Source organism: Oncorhynchus masou, chromosome 31, assembly GCF_036934945.1.
Source record: "Oncorhynchus masou masou isolate Uvic2021 chromosome 31, UVic_Omas_1.1, whole genome shotgun sequence".
NCBI lineage: Eukaryota > Metazoa > Chordata > Actinopteri > Salmoniformes > Salmonidae > Oncorhynchus > Oncorhynchus masou.
The window spans coordinates 30,715,986-30,729,816 of record NC_088242.1 but is presented as its reverse complement, the minus strand read 5'-3'; the positions used below and the strand labels follow the sequence as shown (position 1 = coordinate 30,729,816).

General features: G+C 40.7%; 1 protein-coding gene across 4 annotated transcripts in view; it reads left to right on the top strand.

The window, feature by feature from the left end:
- The window catches only part of LOC135525157 (carbonic anhydrase-related protein 10), a 323,072-nt gene that overhangs the window by 284,523 nt on the left and 24,718 nt on the right, over positions 1 to 13,831 (top strand). The gene's annotated exons all lie outside the window — the stretch shown is intronic.

Genomic DNA, 13,831 nt, shown 5'->3' with positions numbered 1-13,831 from the left:
TCTCCCTTTTTTCTCCAAACATAACGATGGTCATTATGGCCAAACAGTTCTATTTTGTTTCATCAGACCAGAGGATATTTCTCCAAAAATAATGATCTTTGTCCCCATTTGCAGTTGCAAACCGTAGTCTGGCTTTTTTATGGCAGTTTTGGAGCAGTGGCTTTTTGCTTGCTGAGCATCCTTTCAGGTTATGTCGATATAGGACTTGTTTTACTGTGGATATTGATACTTTGTACCTGTTTCCTCCAGGATCTTTAAATCAAATCAAATTGTACTTGTCACATACACATGGTTAGCAGATGTTAATGCGAGTGTAGCGAAATGCTTGTGCTTCTAGTTCCGACCATGCAGTAATATCTAACAATATCTATCTCACAAGGTCCATTGCTGATATTCTGGGATCGATTTGCACTTTTCGCATCAAAGTACGTTCAGCGGTATGACTGCTGCATGTTCCCATGGTGTTTATACTTGCATACTATTTTTTGTACAGATGAATGTTGTACCTTCAGGCATTTGGAAATTGCTCCCAATGATGAATCAGACTTGTGGAGGTCTACATTTCATTTTCTGAGGTCTTGGCTGATTTATTTTGATGTCAAGCAAAGAGGCACTGAGTTTGAAGGTAGGCCTTGAAATACATCCACAGGTACACCTCCAATTGTCTCAAATTATGTAAATTAGCCTATCAGAAGCTTCTAAAGCCATGACATCATTTCCTTAAATTTTCCAAGCTGTTAAGAGGCACAGTCAACTTAGTGTATGTAAACTTCTGACCCCCTGGAATTGTGATATAGTGAGTTATATGTGAAATATGCATGCACAAAGTATATTTCCTGACCTACTTGCCAAAACTATAGTTATTTAATAAGAAATTTGTGGAGTGGTTGAAAAATGAGTTTTAATGACTCCAACCTACGTGTATGTAAACTTCCGACTGTACAGTCATTGCCAAAAGTTTTGATAGAAATAGAAACAGTGTAGTTATTCCCTCTGTAAGGCAATCAAACAGGGAAAACATCAGTATAGTAACAAAGTGGAGTAGGGTCTACAGACAATCACTAATTACAAAGGGCAAACCAGCCACGTCGCAGACACCGATGTCTTGCTCCCAGACAAGCTGAACACCTTCTTCGCCCGCTTTGAGGATAACACAGTGCCACCAACGCCTCCCGCTCCCAAGACATTTAAACCCTGCCGGCCCAGACGGCATCCCTAGCCCTCACCCCCTCAAATCAAAGGATCTGATCGTGAACTTCAAGAAACAGCAGAGAGAGCACGCCCCTATCCACATCGATGGGACCGCAGTGGAGAAGGTGAAAAGCATCAAATTCCTTGGCATACACATCACGACGATCTAAAATTATAGAGGCCAAGAAATTTGTCTTGGCCCCTTTAAGACCCTCACAAACTTTTACAGATGCTTGATTTTACTGCACTGTTGGGAGCTAGGAACACAAGCGTTTCGCTACAATAAAATCTGATAAATACAGTATGTGTATGTGACCAATGATTTGATTTGATTGAATTATTGCAGTTCGGTTCTATCATTGGTTTTAACAGTCGATTTTATGGTTAAGACACATGAAAGCAGTTATTATTGGAAGGAGAACTGCATTGATGTTTACTATAGTTTATCACACATACAGTAATATGGCTTGGTAAATTACCTTACACCCTAGCATGGGTCTTTAAAAATATGGCATTTTTACTATTTTGTTGCCTTACAACCTGGAACTAAAATTGATTTTTGGGGGGTTTGTATCATTTGATTTACACAACATGTCTACCTACCTCTTTTAAGATGCAACATATTTTTTATTGTGACACAAACAAGAAATAAGACAAAAAAAATGAAAACTTGAGCGTGCTTAACTATTCACCCCCTCAAAGTCAATACTTTGTAGAGCCACATTTTGCAGCAATTACAGCTGCAAGTCTCTTGGGGTATGTCTCTATAAGCTTGATAAGCTTGGCCTAGCCACTGGGATTTTTTGCCCGTTCTTCAAGGCAAAACTGCTCCAGCTCCTTCAAGTTGGATGGGTTCCACTGGAGTACAGCAACTTTAAGTCCTACCACAGATTCTCAATTGGATTGAGGTCTGGCTTTGCCTAGGCCATTCCAAGACATTTAAATGTTTCCCCTTAGACCACTCGAGTGTTGCTGTAGCAGTATGCTTAGGGTCATTGTCCTGCTGGAAGGTGAACCTCTATCCCAGTTTCAAATCTCTGGAAAACTAAAACAGGTTTCCCTCAAGAATTTCCCTGTATTTAGCACCATCCATCATTCCTTCAATTCTGACCAGTTTCCCAGTCCCTGACGATGAAAAACATCCCCACAGCATGATGCTGCCACCACCAAAGCTCAATTTTAGTCTCTTCTGACCAAAGTACCTTCTTCCATATGTTTGGGGAGTCTCCCACATTCCTTTTGGCGAACACCATCAAGGAATAGGGGAGATTTTTTGTGGGAGATTATTTTTTTCTTTAAGCAATGGGCTTTTTTTCTGGCCACTCTTCCATAAAGCCCAGCTCTGTATGGCTTAAGTGTATAGCTTAAAGTGGTCCTATGGACAGATACTCCAATCTCCACTGTGGAGCTTTGCAGCTCTTTCAGGGTTATCTTTGGTCTCTTTGTTGCCTCTGATTAATGCCCCCCTTGCCTGGTCTGTGAGATTTGGTGGGCGGCCCTCTCTTGGCAGGTTTGTTGTGGTGCCCTATACTTTCCATTTTTTTAAATGGATTTAATGGTGCTCCATGGGATGTTCAAAGTTTCTGACATTTTTTATAACCCATCTGTACTTCTCCACCACTTCGTCCCTGACCTGTTTGGAAAGCTCCTTGGTCTTCATGGAGCCACTTGCTTGGCGGTGCACTTTGCTTAGTGATGTTGCAGACTCTGGGGCCTTTCAGAACAGATGTATATCTACTGAGATCATGTGACAGTCAGATTGCACACAGGGGGACTTTATTTAACTAATTTTGTGACTTCTGAAGGTAATTTGTTGCACCAGATCTTATTTAGGGGCTTCATAGCAAAGTGGGTGAATTCATATGCCCGCACAACTTTTCAGTTGTTTAATTTTTTTACTTTTTTGAAACTAGTCATTTTTTCCATTTCACTTCGCCAATTTGGACTATTTTGTGTGTCCATTACATGAAATCCAACTAAAAATCAATTTAAATTACAGGTTGTAATGCAACAAAATAGGAAAAACGCCAAGGAGTGTAAGGGATTTCTTCCATTGACGGAGAGGCGGACCAAAGCGCAGCGTGGTTATTTTGATTCATGTTTTAATAAATCACTTAACATGAACAAACTTACAAAAACAAGAAATGTGAAAACCACAAACCATCCTATCTGGTGCAGACACAGAGACAGGAACAATCACCCACAAAACCCAACACAAAACAGGCTACCAAAATACGGTTCCCAATCAGAGACAATGACTAACACCTGCCTCTGATTGAGAACCATATCAGGCCTAACATAGAAATGGACAAACCAGACACACAACATAGAATGCCCACCCAGCTCACGTCCTGACCAACACTAAAACAAGGAAAACACACACGAACGATGGTCAGAACGTGACAAGGAGGATGAATACTTTTGCAAGGCACTGTAGCTAACTCTCCTTGACTTGTTATTTGGCTTTTATTCGTTTTCATTTAGCCACATTTAATTTTGTCATTTTGACATGTTGTAACAGCGTTGTAAAGGGATCAGAGGCTTTGTATCACGATTCTGTGTTGTCCCCAGTCCCCAACCCTGTGGTTCTGAGGGACAGGAATATTTTGGTGGGTGTTGGAAACAAATTTGACACTTTAGAGGATTCATCCCTGTCTCTCCACTTTTCTACGACCCACAATGTTGCATGATATTTATTTTGCCAGTGGCTGGCTTATCTCTCTTTTGCCTCTCACTCACTCTCTTTCTCTCTTTGGTTCTCCTTCTCTCTTTTCCCTACTCTCTTTTCTTTCTCTAGATCACTCTCTCTCCCTCCTCTTTCTCGCTCTCTCCCCACTTTCTCTCTCTCTCTCTCCCTTCCTCTTTCTCTCCATCTCCTCCCTCTTTCTCTCTCTCTCCCCCTCTCCCTCCCTCCCTCTGCCTCACTCACTACGTCTAAAAATTCTCCAATCTTTTAATTTAATCAGATGTGTTATGGTTTTTCTTTGATGCATCACTCACCAGAAACAATAGTAAAGCCTCCTCATTATTGCTGGAAAACTGCAAGGTGTACTAATCACAAGCTGAAACCTTTCAACTTTCTTTTTTTTACATGCATTAACCTAATTATGTATGACATGTGTTGTACATGGAAAACTATATGAATAGTAATACTATTATGCTATCATTGTCGCTATGGATACGAGCGTCTGCTAAATTACTAAAATGTAAATGTGATGTAAATGTAGGATTTAATATCATTAAACCTCAGAATGCCAGAATTCCATAACTACTAGAATGGCCGGTCATTCTGACCATTGATATTTTAATTGTATAAATATTACATAATAAATATTCCATAATGAATAATAAATTGCTGAATTAATGCATTTATTATGTTAAAATAGGTCATAAGAATACCTCAGGACACCAAATGTAAATTGTAATCAGTCAGAAAAATAAATGTGGCCTAAAGACGTGATTAAATCGACAATAGTCTGATGGGTGACAATATTATAAATTGTCAAATAGAGAATGAAGAGACTGATGACCAAATCAAATTTTATTTGTCACATACACATGGTTAGCAGATGTTAATGTGAGTGTAGCGAAATGCTTGTGCTTCTAGTTCTGACCATGCAGTAATATCTAACAAGTAATCTAACCTAACAATTTCACACCAACTACCTTATACACACACAAGTGTAAAGGAATGAATAAGAATATGTACAAAACAATACATGAATGAGTGATGGCTGAACGGCATAGGCAAGATGCTGTAGATGGTATAGAGTACAGTATATACATATGAAATGAGTAATGTAGGGTATGTAAACATTATATAAAGTGGCATTGTTGAAAGTGGCTAGTGATACATTTATTACATACATTTTTCCATTATTAAAGTGGCTAGAGTTGAGTCAGTATGTTGGCAACAGCCACCTGCTCGCCAGCACAGCGTAAATTGACAAAGTAGGGAACAGTGCTTACCGAATAGCACTTCTTCCATATCATCGTAGAGAGGTTCATGCAGGCCATTCTTTTTCATTACTATACGTTATCAGAAATAGTAGATTCAAAGGTTTCTAATTAACCTACTTTTGGCTAACAACTGTACAGATTGCATGAATGGTCTCTGTTTCAAAATAGAACTTTTCCCTAGAATTACCTTGGCTCCATGCATTCCTCATGTGAGTAGGCTACTGGTGACAATCACTCAAAACCTTAGATTTGGTTCTGTTGAAATAAATTGCCTGATATCATGTTTTTAAGGCCTTCCTAAAATAAATATGAATGGATTTATTTGTGATTGTGTATATGAACACCAACAAGGCAGAGAGCATCATAATGAATCAAAACAACTTTAAATGTGTAACTACTCTGACATTTTTATAGTCATGTCCCCCTCGTCCTTGAATTTTTCATAATAGGTCTATAAAAAATACATTATCATTGATATAATCTTAATATCACAAACAGAACTGGGGTTACAACCAATATAAGGAGGGCATGTCATTTTTTTATGGGTATCCCCAGCCTACTCCGCACATACAGTATAACACTGGGGCTCCCGAGTGGCGCAGCGGTCTAAGGCATGCAGTGCTAGAGGCGTCACTACAGACCCTGGTTCGATCCCGAAAAATGAAATGGATCATGACATCTCTGATGATTCATTCTGAATGGCTTTCCATATCTGGGGCAGGATCCATATCAGGCAGCAGGTAACAGAGTGTTGGATCATGTTTCGGATCAGATGGCACTGCTGTACTAGGAGAAAGGAGGAACTCAGCGCTGGCCTGTTGCTATGTTATACACAGTGGCGGGTACTTATGGATGCCAAGGGAAGCCAGCGAGCATTTCAAATAATATAATAGCCAATCAGCGTTGAGCTAAACTGAGTGATCTCAACTGTGAATGGTCCTGGCGCACCAAAACAAATGGTTAAGGGAAGCCAGTTTGGATTTGGCTTCACACCAATCACATGGCATCAAAAGCAGAACGTTTACTTAATTTCCCGTACTGGCCAATGATTATAACGGCAATTCTGATCCAACCATAAATTCATACATTGTGTCCCTGGCCTGGGAGGATGAAATTCAATATGTAGTTTGATGTACTAGGCTAATGTTAACTAGCTGGCCTGGAACATCATTACCCATGAAGGAAGTTAGGCTAGCGAGCAAGCATTTTAGCCAGGTAGCCTAGTACAACAAAAACTAAAAGTGTGTCATTGGAATTTCTCTACAAGTGGGGTAGAACAGCATGTTTTTCTACTTGCAAGCACACACACACACAAATCAGTACCATGGACAGCCACATCATATTTTGTTTATGTTGATTGGACTAAATCATTTTTGGTATCTTTTAGTTGTCACTGTATTAAACTAAGCGTAGGTGATTTGATGATGTTGAAATGTTGAATTGAAAATGGTGCTTGAATCGTTGAGGCAGCGCCTGTTTTCTTTTCGACTTGCGGTAACTCTCCATGGTTGTACATCAATGGTTGTTTAGTAATCTGAAAATGTTGAAAACAAACTTGCTTGACCATGTTGTAGGTCATGTAACTGTTTGCTGCTTTCCGGTTTTGTGATGAAACAAAGGTTTGGTTGAATTTATTCTGTCACTGTGTCTTCCTATTGTCTCGGCCTTAGACCTATATATCAGGGTTGCAAGGCATATGCACTAACAGGTTATAGAGCGAACAATGCAATTATCACACCAGAGGCGGTAATATGGCTTTTTTTCTGGCTTGACTTCCCCAATGATTTTAACCAAGCACCGCTACTGGTTCTACAACATCCTTGACTTGGCTGCTATCAACGCACACCATTGGAGGCTCCTCAGAGGAGGAAAGGAAAGACCATCCTCAGTGAATTTCATAAAAATAGTGAAACATAAAAAAAGTTAGCATTTGTAAATAGACTGTCACCAAATATTTGATTAAAACACACTGTTTTGCAATGAAGATCTACAGTAGCCTCAACAGCACTATGTAGTGTAGAACCATGGTGTAGCAGAGGACAGCTAGCTTCTGTCCTCCTCTGGGTACATTGATTTCAATACAAAACCTAGGAGGCTCATGGTTCTCATCACCTTCCAAAGACTTACACAGTAATTATGACAATTCCTCCAACATATCAGAGCACTTGCAGCATAACACATAAGCTACAGCTCGCTAGCACTGCAGTGAATAAAATGTGGTGAGTAGTTGACTCAAAGAGAGAGAAGTTCTAGTAGCTATGTTAGCTATGACATGACAACAATGTACGCTATGTGTAGCGGTTAGCGGTCATGATATGAAGGTTTTGCTTGGAAAGGTTTTTTCCAAGGGAAAAGGTGAAAGGAGAGCGCATAGATAGATGCGAGAAGGAATTATATATACAACTAGTTTGTGTATGTCTGGTAAAGAAAGTGAATTGTGTTTGCGTGTGATCAGGGGTGTATTCATATGGCCATTTCTGTTGAAAAACATTTCTTAAACGGAAGCAAATGGAACTGAATGGGGATAAACATGAATTTGTCCGATAGAAACTCTCATTTGCAACTGTTAGACTAATGATCACACCCTAGATCAGCTAGATGCAGGCAAGTGTGTGCAAGGCTAAAATACAAATAAAAATATCTCAACCTGTGCACCTACTTTGTAAACTTTTGTTCATAGGGTAGGTTGTATCAACCTTGTAATGGGTACAGGGAAAATGTTAGTATCATGTAGTAGCCTAAACCTATCGATGTTACATTGAGCTGGGTGAATGGAATATGAATGACAGTCATCTGATATGCTGTAGTAGAAATATTCATAAAAAAACATGTTTTATCCTCCCTCATCTTAAACTGCACCTACCGCCACTGACGCACACGTGTTGTTCAAGCAATGCATAAACAACACTGTGAGCATGAGAGACTTCATCATGAGTCTGGCACACAGGCTACTTGAGCGACATATGAGGGCCAAGTCAGCAGTAGCAGCACCCCCTCAGGGGTGCGTGTTCAGTCCCCTCATGTACTGCCTTTTTCACTCATGACTGCATGGCCAGGCATGACTCCAACACCATCATTAAGTTTGCCGATAACACAACAGTGGTAGGCCTGATCACCAAAAACAATGAGAGGGAGGAGGTCAGAGACCTGGCCGTGTGGTGCCATGAGCAGCTCTCGGCTGGGTTTGACTTTATAATCCGTGATAGGTTGCAAGCCATGCCACATCCGACAAGCACCAGCGCCGGTGTAGGAGGATTCGATCTTAGTCCTATATTGATGCGTTGCCTGTTTGATGGTTCGTCAGAGGGCATAGCGGGATTTCTTATAAGCGTCCGGATTAGTGTCCTGCTCCTTGAAAGCGGCAACGCTAGCCTTTAGCTCAGTAGGGATGTTGCCTGTAATCTATGGCTTCTGGAGTTATGGTTTATGGTCCAATTCATACATACACCAGCAACATTAGCTGTGTGCCGTTATGTTCTTAATGATACAACATACGGTAATCATAATAAAGAGCATTTAGGATCATCTTGTATCAATATCACCATATTGACCTGTGTGTTTAGCAGACATGACTGTTCTGTTTTTCTCATTACTGTGATGTTGTCATTTTATATTATTGATATTGTATCTGAGCTGGTAATACAGTATCAGGCCCCCTAGACACACACAGAGCAAACTCCTTTATAACATGTTTACCTTGTCGGGATGATTACCTTGAATACAATATTTCCTTGTTGCGGTCATCATTACAGCTTAATTGGCTTTAGAATATCTTCGGTAGAAAACATCAATGAACAGATTAAAAACATGTTAGAGATTCTGATTTAACAAATCCTGTGATGTTGAGTTAGAGAAGGAGAGATGAAGCTTGAGGAAAATAATAGTTTGACCTCTTGAATGAACTTTTCCATTTACACTTTTCGAGAGGATCCTTTTAAAAATGCTCAGTCAAAGACTCCCATTCCCGTTTTTCTCTCTCTCTCTCTCTCTCTCTCTCTCTCTCTCTCTCTCTCTCTCTCTCTCTCTCTCTCTCTCTCTCTCTCTCTCTCTCTCTCTCTCTCTCTCTCTATCTATCTATCTATCTATCTATCTATCTCTCTCTCTCTCTCTCTCTCTCTCCATCCTTCCTCCCCTCTCTTCTGTGAGGATGATCTTCCTCCCCTTTCTACTCTTCTCCCACCCTCCTTCTCCCACCCTCCAGCCGCAGGTGGGGGAGTGGTACTATAGAATAGAGCTTTGTGATCGCATATCAAATGCACACAAGCAAGTGGGTACAAACACTCCCCTCCCCTAACGCACACTGCTGATTGTTGTTCTCTCCTGTTGGCTAGTATACTCCTGTGGTATTGAAACCAACTTCCTTGTCTAAGAGAGAACAGAAATGTCAGCTGTCAGGAAACCACAATAGAGATGTTGTTTACTAGAGATGTTAGTGTGATTGTGGTTTGATATGGAGGATGGGATGCTTTGGTTCGAATGACACACTGTGTTGGTGTTCTCAGCTTAGATTGTCGCTCTCTTTCTTGTGCCTCGTGAGAAGAACTTGTCTGAAGTGACAAAACATACTTTTGATGAGTCTAATAGTCCGTGGTTTACTATCAACGTGTTTGTGTTTTTGTGCGAGTCCACGTATCAACACACACACATACGAACCTCCACACAAAATGAAATAAAAAACGAAAATGTTCCCTCTTCAAAGCTGGTACCCGTGGCGATTAGATCTGTCAAAGCAACACGGGGACGTCACACATAAAACTGTCAAGTTAAGAAATTAAAGTGCAGCAAAGCATTTACTCATATAATTTTGAATTCATGAATACAAATTATGGCTTGAGATGTGGAGTGAAATAACTCAGTGGACTCTGATGACGATACCTGGGCCATGTTATATGATTCACACAACACATTGCTGTATGGATGTTGGATAGCTGTGGAAGTTAGCAACAATCCACAATGTTGCTGTCACATGAATGTATTTCAAGTGATATAATATCCTCTGTCTTTTAATGATAGAATTGTTTGTTTGGCTATCTATAGCTGAAATGTAATTCCATATCACTGCACTTTGGCTATTAGTGTCCATTACGCACAGATCTAGGATCAGGGTCCTTGCCAAATCATGCAACACTGATGACTGATCATGCAACACTGTTTCAAAGCAACAGTGACGAGACAGCCTATAGGGAGGAGGACAGAGGTCAGAGACCTGGCTGTGTGGTGCCAGGACAACAACCTCTCCCTCAACGTGATCAAGACAAAGGAGATGATTGTGGACTACAGGAGAAAGAGTACCAAGCATGCCCCTTTCTCATCAACTGGGCTGTAGTGGAGCCTGGTGAGAGCTTCAAGTTCCTTGGTGTCCACATCACCAACAAACTAACATGGTCCAAGCACACCAAGACAGTCGTGAAGAGGGCACGACAAAACCTATTCCCCCTCAGGAGACTGAAAATATTTGACATGGGTCCTCAGATCCTAAAAAGGTTCTACAGCTGCACCATCGAGAGCATGGTTGCATGACTGCCTGGTATGGCAACTGCTCTGCCTCCGACCGCAAGGCACTACAGAGGGTAGTGCGTACGGCCCAGTACATCACCGGGGCCAAACTTCCTGCCATCCAGGACCTCTATACCAAGTGGTGTCAGAGGAAGGCCCTAAAAATTATCAAAGACTCCAGCTACCCTCGTCATAGACTGTTCTCTCTGCTTCTGTTCTCACTACCGGAGTGCCAAGTCTAGGTCCAAGAGGCTTATAAACAGCTTCTACCCCCAAGCCATAAGACTCCTGAACATCTAATCAAATGGCTACCCAGACTATTTGACCCCCCATCCCCCTCCTCTTTTTTATACCGCTGCTACTCTCTGTTGTTGTCATCTATGCATAGTCACTTTAATAACTCTACCTACATGTACATATAACCTCGACTATCCGTTGCCCCCGCACATTGACTCTGTAGCGGTACCCCCCTGTATATAGTCTCGCTATTGTTATTTCACTGCTGCTCTTTAATTACTTGTTACTTTTATTTCTTGTTCGTATTTTTTTTTTAAATTAACTGCGTTGTTTGTTAGGGGCTCGTAAATAGGCATTTCACTGTAAGGTACAATATGATTTGATTTGAGTGTCTAGAGGGTTTCTCTATTCCTATCAGCGTATCACTATGAGACAGAGAGCCATACACCATCACTTCTCTCTCCTTGCCCAGCTCAATACACACTCCACTAGCCTCGCTTTTTACCCTGTTGCCTTTAGCCATTTATCCTGGGATGTGCACTCAACCACAGGAACAGATATTGGATGGAAAGACTTGTTATTCCGGACCATGTGTGTGTATGCACCGTACTGCATAGAAGTGTAACATTGGATACGATGTGGGGAGAAAAGCCTTCAGGCTATTCAGTATTCAATCCCCTCCCGCCGTACAATGTCGTAAATCACATAATTATCTTTGAGGTGTATAATCTTGGTTCTTTGAATTGCTACATAACTTCATCCTATTATCCCCCCACGTCGCTCATTACACAGCCACAGTGATTCTATATGAATTGAGAAAGCCACATAATGACACATTCACCTCAGCCTTGTTCTCATGCATAATGGTGGGCTGAGTAGGTGAGTTGTCTTGAGGGGGGTTGAGGTATTCCGGCCTTTTCAGGGGTAATTCCGACGCCGCTGAGGTAACCGGCCAGATCAGCAGAGCTAAAAAAAAAGTGCTGCTTCACTTTCTCTGCTCTACCTTTCTTGCCGTTGGCACTTGATCCAACACTCTCTCACATTCTCTCTCCCGGGCGCTCTCTATCCCCTTTCAAATCATAGATTTTTCAAAGGTTCTATGAAATATTTACGATGTGTGAGCAGAGTTCTTTCTCAGCGAATTTGGGGGGAGGGGGTCTTTTTGAAGGCTAGTGGTAAAAGGGAAGGGAGAGAAAGGGAATAGAGGGAGTGAGAGGGAGAGAGAGAGCAGTGGAGAGAGGGGATAGAAAAAAAGAAAGAGCGAGATAAGAGCTCTCGTAGAATCGTGCCTGCAATACCAACTGTTCACATTGAAACTACTGGGTATAAATAAATAAACACATCCACTGATAAAGATCGTTATTCACTGCTGTTGTACGGCTGCATTTCCCCTTAAAGCCTCTGATCCAATCGATTCCGAGGGGATTCCGACGGCCTCAGTCTTTGAACCCGTACCCCTCGTGTTGTGTTCTTATCTTCCTCCTCCCCTCTAATTCCACATCTCTTTTGTATTTCGAAGGGTTGTTGTTTCAGATAACACTGTCTCTCGTACTTAGACGCTGTAGCACGTTAAGCCTTGAGACTGTTACACACACAGCAAATTCACCAGTGTTAAATCAACACTGGCAGTGTTACATTTAAAGCTGGTCCAGTGTCTATATGGGTCCACACTTTTCAGTGTTAAATGAACACACTGCTTAGTGTAAAGCCTTATTTGCATATATCCCTGAGTGCCTTATCTTTTGAGTGAATTGTAGAGTTACCACCTATGACTGTTTTTGTTAGTGACAGAGAGATGGTTGTTGGTGCATTCATCCATTTTCAGTCCTATGTGGTGATGGAGGAAACAAAGCTTCCTTAAGCATTTCCAGCCAATTGTGTCAAAAATAGGTTCATTACTCAAGGCTTTGATCAACACATTGTACACTAGAGGTTCCTGCTGGTCAAAATAATTCAGAACAGCCAAATTATTATAGATGAGGTCGACACGCCGTATCAAGTTCGCAGCGTATCCTTTTTTCTTCTACCAAAACCAATACCAAACCAATCAGGTGGTTGTTTGACAAAACGAAGCTTCGGACGTCATTGATCACGTGCTTCTGATAAAGTGATACAGGTATCGGCACACTGCTTCAAACTAAACTGCTTAGCGAATTTGACACATGCCTCAGAGCTCCGGTATCAAATGTAACATCACTAGTCCTTCACCAAGTGAAAAAGTAAGGAAATATGTTACCAATTAGATTAAACACAATACAACAAGTCTTTAATAATGCCTTATTTTGATGGCCTAGTTTTAACCTAATACAGTGGCCTGAAATTCATAGTTTTCAGGCCTGCAAGTCACATAAAGATGGCTTGCAAAGTTATATAATTCCAGTTGGAATCTAGCCACAGTGGGGCTATTCAACATTTACAAATTATTTTCACCTGCATTCAGAATGATTGCTGGGTTGGAAAATTAAGAAATAAGACTACCTAAACCATTTAAACTGGAACAACCATTTCAGTAATGGGTGCAATAAGTCAAAGTAGAAGATTGGATTAGTTTAGAAAAACTATTATTTATATTTGAGTAGCATAATATTAATTAATCAATCAATGTACATGCAAAAACAAAGATATTGAAACTAACAATTCAAAAAAATCTACCTGCAATAGAGCATGCTGGGAAATATGTTAATGATGGACGTGGTTTTAATTTTATACTAGTTATAAACACCAACACTGGGGATATTGTACACCAATGAGTGTTAATTTAAAATGTACATAGTTAATTTAACACCTGAATCAAAACTAGAAATGTTGCACTGAAAAATTAACACCAGGTAACACTGGTCAATTTTCTCTGTAGTGAATCATAGAAGTGCTTGTGAATGCTAGAGATTCAAATGAGTTTTTGTGTTATGTGAACAGGCATGTCACTGAGACAGCAGTATAGTATGTT